Source organism: Streptopelia decaocto, assembly GCF_964273445.1.
Source record: "Streptopelia decaocto genome assembly, chromosome: 12".
Lineage (NCBI taxonomy): Eukaryota > Metazoa > Chordata > Aves > Columbiformes > Columbidae > Streptopelia > Streptopelia decaocto.
Window position 1 is genome coordinate 10,103,129 of NC_138667.1, and position 7,978 is coordinate 10,111,106.

A 7,978-nucleotide genomic window follows, 5' to 3' on the forward strand; every position below is an offset into this window, starting at 1 on the left:
ATTACAAAAGCAAACAGAACGATCACTCCGGGCTCACAGTTGGGAAGTAGGAAAAAAATTAGTCTTGCAGAGCAATGAGTCAATGCAGCGATGAAATGCCTATTTATTGGTAAATAAAGGCTGGCTGCCGTTGCCTGCTTCGGAGCCTGCGTGCCCCTGAGGGGCTTGGAAAGTGGTGATGCAAACTGATGAGTCACAGTTTAGAACAATAGTTTCTTCATGCAAATGACTCAAGATAAAAGAAAAACAGGTTTTTCAAGAAGCTGAAGCAGAAGAAATTGCAAAAAGGAAAAAAATAATAGGACATCTTTAACCCTGTGTTGAAAGGACTAAATCTTTTTCTAAAGAGTAAGGCAGTGGTTGTGGTGGATATCTCAGGCCAGCGGATTAGACCACTAACCTTGCAGTCAGCTTTGCACTTCCAGAGCGTGCGTGCAGATAACCAGAGGAAGACAAGACAGTTGAATACTGTGAGTATAAGTGCTGAATATGGTGTACACAACAGTATCTTATAGAACATTGAATTGTGGTCATTTGCCTGCATCGTGCTCACTACTGTCTCATTTTTTTGGTCCAATTTATGGTAAAAGGTTGGTCCTGTGGGGCAAAGGGGACCACAGGTCCCCATGAGGTCTGGCTGGCAGGTGGGAGGTGTCCCCCAGCAGCCACCAAACAGCCTCAGCCATGGACTAAAAGCTCTGCCAGGTATGATGTTATACCAGTAATGTGCACTTGCTATTATAGATAACCCCATTCCCTCCAGCGAGGATAGAAAACACTGCTCTGTAGTTTGCATGGCCCCACAAATGTCCATTTTAGGTATTCTGTAGCGTTTTATTGCAGAAATTATCACCTTAGCAATCTGAACGCAAATTTGTACCAATTAGATAAAGGGCAAGACAAGCTATAGTCTGTCAATAAAAAAATAAAAACACTGTAATCAGATTAATCCAGCAAGCCAAAAAATGGTGTGGGATTTTGTGTGTGGGTTTTATGGTTTTTTTTTATTGGTTGGTTTGGTGGGGTTTTTTTTGTTTTGTTTTGTTTTTCTTGTACTGTATGTAATCACAGGATGGGAAGCAAGTTTCCCAATACCTGCCCTCAGCCCTCTGTGTCCTGAACCTTGTTAAATTTGTCTGAAGGAGGAGAAAGCCCAGGGCTGCGGGCAGCTCCCCACTACCCGTGCCTTTCATTCGGAGCTGAAGTCTCAGCCGTTCGCGCCTCCCGGGAGGTTTCCTGCTCTCACTGGTTTCCATCCATAGGTGGCAGCAGGCTTTACAATCTTTGGTTTTTAGGAGCTCAGGGAGTTCCGCAATGATCTCCAGAACTTTGCTGCAAGGAGCTGGTATAAGACCAATGAATTATTTTCAAAGAACAAAACATCCTTTGGAGTTGTTCACTTAATTGCCCTATGAAAGCAAAGAGAAGGTCAAACTCGGAGGTAAGAAAGAGCAGCCGAGCACCTGTTTTGGGCCAACATACCCTTGCAAACAGCAGAAATGTTGTCTGATAAGTTACTTAGGAAAAATACCACGGTTAACAGCTTTCCCTTGTAAAAGCACGTGGATGCAAAAAGTCATGTTTGTGATGCAGATTTAAGCCACTTTGCTCAAATTTGCTTTTGCATTTTCTGTGTGTCTCTGGCTGCAGTCTGGGTCAGGCTTGGGGGTTGTCACCAAGCACGGTGGGGACACGGGGACAACTCAGGGCAGGGTCGGCTGCTTGTGTGGGTACAATTTGCTCCATGGTGATGATAACCCGAGCTGCCAAAACCTGTGTCGGCTGCAGGCAGGGCTGAGAGGTCAGCGGGCTCGGGGTGAGGAAGGTGCTTGTTTGGAGGAGGCAATGAGTCACGGCTGCTCCCAGGGCGATTAATCAGGAATTTGTTGAAGTGTGGCTGGGCCAGGGGTGAGACAGAAAAGCTCGGCTGCGGGTGCACGGGAGCAGCACTGGCCAAGGGTGAGGGAAACCCGCCATGTAAGTCATTACTCTTCTCCTGTAAAATTAATCATGGCTTTAATTGCATGAGATATTCTTTTCCACCTGCCTGTTGGCTGATGAGGTGTTGCTGGAGCAATGGTAGTGACTCGCTGGGAAACTAGAAAGGTGGCAGGGTTTTTGACAGGCAGCAGAGCAATCCTGGATTGCTTGCAAGCTGTACACGGTGCCTGTGAAAGTTAAATAACAATAAACATTCTAGTTATAGTAGCGTGTGTATGCATGGGGAGCTCTGTGACTCGGCCAGGAGAAGAGGCAGCCAACGGGGAAGGAGAAAGCCAAAGGGTTTATGTATCAACCTCCTGGGGCTGTTGGCTCTCCTGGGAGAGTTGGAACAATCCTGCGCATTTGGTTCAGCTGTGGAAGATGCAGGGAGGGAGCAGGATCGGTCCTGGTGAGCAGAGGAGCTGGGAGAGGCCGTGGTCTCCTCCGACAGAGGGGGAGCACATCCAGCTCCCCACGCGTGCTGGAGGGATGCTGTGCTCAGCTGGACCTCAAGGAACTGGATATTCTTCTGTTTATTTTCTGATCCTGTAGGGAAAAATACATGCCCATTTGTATTTAACTTTTCCTAACAACACGCTTAAATACTTATGCCTTACACAGCTTTCTCACATAAGGCGAGGAGGAGGTTTCACTCGATGGAGGTGCAACGCTGGTGCCACCGCTGGGACATTATCCCACCTCTCCATCCCCACGGCCCCAGGAGCTGGTCCGTGCTGGTGCTCTGAGCTGAAGCACCGTGGGTTGTTTTACAGCCATCACTTGACATCACAGGGAAAATTACCCCTATTTTGACACCTCAGAAGCTAGGGGTGATGAGTGATGGCTCTTCCAGAGGAGCAGCAGCTCTGCTCAGGCTGCTGTTGACAGTTGCAGATGACAGGAATATGAAGGCCTGATTATTATATAATTAAGTTGAAGCGATCATCTTATGTCTGGTTAGTGTCTGATGTAAAATGGGCTGGTGATCTCAGTCTGGTTTGCAGTGGCCTTTGATTAGAAACCACTTGCGTGTGGGATGCGAGTGGGTGTTGGCATCCTGGGGGATAAGGGGGACAGAGAGGGGGTCCCACCTGGGTGATGAAGTCTGGGCCAGAGACTGGGTTTCTGCAGTGTTCTGCCCAGATTTGGGTGGCTTTTTCTCTTCTCCACTCCAGGAAATTCCTAAGGAATGATTTTTATGTCAGACAGTTGTGAGAACAGTGGTTCTTCATTTGTTGTAGCATCAAATGCAGATTTGTGCAGGACGCAGGGACTCAGTGTGCAGGTGGTGGCTGTCCTCGGGGCCGGGATCGCTGCCGTCCTGCCTTGCCCGAGGTGGGAAAGTGGGGAAACCCGCAGCCTCCATCACCTCCACTGGTTCCAAGCACGCAGCAGGAGGGTTCCCAGCACTCAAGTGTATCAGCAAAAACCTAAAAATAGTTGTAAAAAGCCACTATTCAAACCACTGATGTATACCTCAGCTTCTTGGTAATCCTCCAAAATTGTATGTCCTTGGAAGTAGAGTTCAGAAGATGGTCCCTGTCCATCAGCCTGGACTGGAGGATGAGCCACAGGGATGCAGGGACCCCACCATGCTGTGAGTGTCCCAGGGCTGAGCCTTGGCGATGGCTGATGCCATGTGTCATGACTGGGAAGGACATGAGTCAAGGCCTCTCTCTTCCCACACAGAATTGGATTTTTCAACCTTAAATTCTATTAATACAGTTTTTCCTATAAGATATTAAATATAGTTGTGCCTACAAGGTTAAAAAACCCTTTCAGGTAAATGCAGATGCTGGCACTAGTGTGAGGCTCAGCTGTAATGCCTGAAAAGCTGCTGTGCCTGCAGGTGGGAGCTGTGTTAGGAGATGATCTTCAATCCTGTGGCTTCACCAGTTTTGCTTTTTGGTGGTGGTTGATGCCATCCAGCCTCATTTTCTTGGTTTTCTCTAAAGCAAAAGTGGCATAGGAAACATTACAGCAGGTGTTAGGTCATGTTTATGTTTTAAAGGCATTTCACATTGTGGTTCATATCTGTGTTAGGAAAGTCAAAGAAAGGTATTGCAGGTTGTTGTGGGAAATTTACAGGTTAAGCATCGCACTTAATAGAAACCCCTTCTGCTCAGGCTTGGGCTATTACTGTATTATTCCCAGGCTCCATCTCTGCCTGCTGCTCCAACGTGCTGAGTGCCTGCAATTACTTCCAGAAGAAGTTCAGCCTCTGTTCAAAAGTGCCCATTTCCCCCGGCTTGAGCTGTCCATGACTTCCATCCGAAAAAGACCTCAGAAGTACTTTTTGAGCTGCATGATGCTGAGCTGGGGGATGCGGCAGCTGCCGGGCAGCCAAAGCGGGATGCTCTTTCTCCTGTCAGGAGAGTTACGCTCAGTCTCTATAGCAAGCGCTGCTTTATATTTATTTGCATGATATCTCCGCATAAACAACATGAGTAAGTAACTGCCACGCAGCTGAACAGTGGCTGTATGTAACAAGAGCCTGCAAATTTCAGTGTATCCCCACCCTTCCCCTGCGGTTTACTGTATTGTTTGCTGAAATAGTGGTTAATGTGGTTTTATTTATTTATGGATTTATTTTGCCAGGTTCAGCCTTGCTCTCACCCACCAGCTTGCTGGGTGGTGAGCCACCAGGGTGGACACATGAGGACAACCCAGTGTCATTTGGAGGAGCAGTGATGTCTCTGACGTGCTCTGTAGCACAGTCGCCTGCCTGTGGGGCCGGAGCACCAGTTTGCTGTCAAACTAGACTCGAGAAGTCATGAAATAATTGCAGTAACATCTTCAAGCTGTTTTCATCGGTAAGTAAAGAGCGCTGCACGCACAGAGCATGGGGAAGCTGGTGGGCTGCAGCAGTGCTGAGTATCATGGTGTGCCTCAGGGGTCCCTGTCTTTATCCCCCGTTTCGTGCTTGTCCCTGTCCCTGTCCCTGCTGTCAGGGGTGGGAAGATGTTTGGCAGGGCTGTGCTGCCAGCACCAGAGCGTGTGTGCAGTGGTGAGGCGAAGCTCTCTTTAAGCAAAACTCCTCTCCACCGCATCAACCCCAACACAAACTGCTTGGAGAGCTGCATGTAACTCAGGGAGGGAGGAGATAAGCCCCGGTTTCTCTTTCTGAAGCCATCTGGCCCAGATGAACCGCAAAAAAAACCCTCAGCATCCTTTTGAGCAGAGCCAGTGGCTGTCAAAAGCGGTGGCGGGCAGAGGAAGGAAGGAGGGGGCTGGGTGCTGCCGGGAAGCTGAGCACCCCATTTTGGCTGGCTGTGTTCTGCAGTGTGTGGGCAGAGCACTCAGTCCTGTGTCTCAGCTGACACCGGCTGGGCGCTGCGGAGGTGACTCGTGTTTCATGGGGAGGATGATGCTCTCGGTGTCACTGAGCAATGCCTTCGCCTCCCTCCTCTTCCCCAGGTGAAGATGCCAAAACTGCACTGAGGGCAGATGATGGCTCTGGGGAGCTGAGAGTCAGGGGCTGAGCTCTGGCTGGGACAGGCAGCACTGCAGGCTCCTCATCTCAGCTGGGAAGGAGATGTTCTCTTCCCTGCCTTGATAATTTGGGGTCTTCATTGTACGTGCTGGAGTAGGGACCAGGCATCCCCCTGTGCTGCTGAGCTGCACTGAGCTGCAGCAGGACCCAGCTCATGTGGGACAAAGGCTGTGTCCCGGCTGGGGGATTTGGGCCAGTTGTTGGAGGACAGAGTTAGGGCTGGTTCAGCCACAGCTGTGTTTCAGTCTGGGCTTTTCCTTTAGGTGTACATTTGACGGTGTCACAGGATGGAAAAAAAAACCTCTGCCACAGAGGAGCTGAGCCTGTCAGTCCCCCCACTGGGATCAGGTCCTAGAGCATCCTAAAAGGGGATGCAGCACCCACAGGATGCTAGGTGGGGGAGCAGAGGGCACCAACGTGTGGGGCTGCCAGTCGGTGACTGGTTCCAGCCCGACTTCAGTGTTTCAGATCACCCCCACCTCCTCGCTGTGAGTTTCGTTCTGACTTTCAGGTTGGAATGAGTCAAAATCTCAGAGCAAAATGTTGATGAAACTGCTGCCTGCAGTCGGGTTTCTCCTTGGACCAGCTGGAGGGAGCATTTTGTGGGGGTGGGACAGCACCCACACGCCTGGCCCCATGCGCCTTCCTGGGAAAGGCAAAGAGGCACAAAATGAAGGAGATGGAGATGTTTTACCAGCAAGACCTCAGTTCCTGCTGCTTATCCTCAGAGAGCTGCAAAAGCTCATTTGAGCTGGGTTTAGTCAATGGTTGAGGCTGGGAAATGTTTCAGTTGCTGCTGGGAACTGGCTCCTGGTTCTTTCTTGTCATTCAGCAATGAGCTAATTCCTGATTTATTTACCCCAGTGGTACAGCCCTTCAGATCCACTCAAGCTTCAGTCAGCAAACCTTTCCCTGCATCCTGATCCCCTCATTTCCAAGGGATCCTTTTCACTGATACAGAAACCGAAAATGCAAAAGGAGTCTGTAAATCCATCATGCCAGCCCCTGGCATCCCATCTCGTCTTCAGCAGCCAGCAAACGCCAACTTCAGACTGGGAAAACAGCCAAAATGTGATTTTTATGAGGGTACAAGCGCATTTCCTTCTTATTAGCAGACAGCACTGCCTTTGGCCTCACTCAGCCGTGCATTCGTTAGTACAAGGTAATTCTGTTTGCTCAAGCGAATGGTGGTGTCCACTTAATTGTAAGGAGATGGGAATCCTTAGCTATGCCAAAGATTTTTATGAAAGTATTAAAAACAGCCGTCAAGCAGTCTCGTAAGCAAATAAATGGCATCCTATGTGCCCCCATTAGAAAGCAGGGAGTTACATGGAGGTTAATATTTCATTTGGGAAATAAATCTGCTTGCCCTACGCAGTGCATAAAAGCAGGCCGAGGTACTCCCCGCAGATCAGCAGTCACCGCCTGCCAGGAGTTTGGAAAAAAACACTTTCCCTGTTAATACAACAGGTACCAGTGCTGCTCCTCTCCATCCTGGCTTGTGCCCAGTCCTGGAGCAGCCGGCCTTGGCTCTGGGCCCATTGGTGATGAACCACCCCAAAGGTGACACGTTCTCCTGCATTGGCTTCTCCTTTCCACACCCAGAGGGAAAGCAGAGCAGCTGATAGAAACCGGCATCATCGGTGCTGAACAAAAAACAGAGAGGGAAGAAAGGGAAAAAGATATCTATTGATTTATCCAGGCCATTTCCCTTGAAATGAAGGAACAAACATTTTTCAGCACCTCCAGACTCTGAGTTTTGCTTATCAGGACATTAGGCATTTCTGCATCCATCCTACCCCTGAGCCTCCCTCCTGCTGCACACCCTCTTCCAGCCCAAAAACCTCCTCTTGGTGAAGACTACAGCCTTCAAAAGTACATTTAATTTTGCTCTTAAAGCATCTTAGCCAAAATTTGCCTTCTCTTTGAAGAAGTTCAGAGAAAACCCCCATGAAAGCTGAGCTGTTTACCATGACGCTCTTGTTATTTACCACCAAACCCAAATGCAACCTCACAGACAGAGCTGCAAAAGGGACATTTTCACATAGACTTTGCTGGGTTTCCTGATGGTTTGGTGTATTCTGTCCTGCATTTAACTGGCTCTTCTCCAGTTTTCTTGCTGACATACTACTGAAACCCAGAGGAGAGGTGGGCAGGGAGGACTAGAGCAATAAAAATACTCAATGCCAACCTTTTGTTTTGTTTTGTTTTGTTTTCCCCTTTGCAACTGCTATACTCGTCACATGGGAAACAATCCATTCTCTTTTCTCTTCATGTAGAACAACCCCAAACACTCGGTGCATATTTGCCTTGTCCCATGCACATACTGACATTTTTCATCCTTCTGTTATTACAGATGCTGCAAAGGCAATAACCCTGAAATGTCACAGCTGCAGATTTGTATCACACAGATAAGATGGTATGATTAAATAAAGAATCGCTCAACATCTAAATATTCAGTAAAAGACAACAGAATCTGCAAGAGTGAGAACAACACAGTGT

At 48.6% G+C, this 7,978-nt stretch overlaps 1 long non-coding RNA gene across 2 annotated transcripts; it reads left to right on the top strand.

Annotated features, from left to right (window-relative positions):
* The first annotated feature begins 334 nt into the window (after nt 1–334).
* On the top strand, nt 335–7,978 carry LOC309445353. Of its 2 annotated transcripts, none has more exons than XR_014185272.1 (3): nt 335–470; nt 4,582–4,796; nt 7,833–7,978. It is a non-coding gene; the product is annotated as an uncharacterized lncRNA (long non-coding RNA). The 2 variants fall into 2 exon arrangements; XR_014185273.1 differs by lacking the exon at nt 335–470 and adding an exon at nt 1,870–1,977.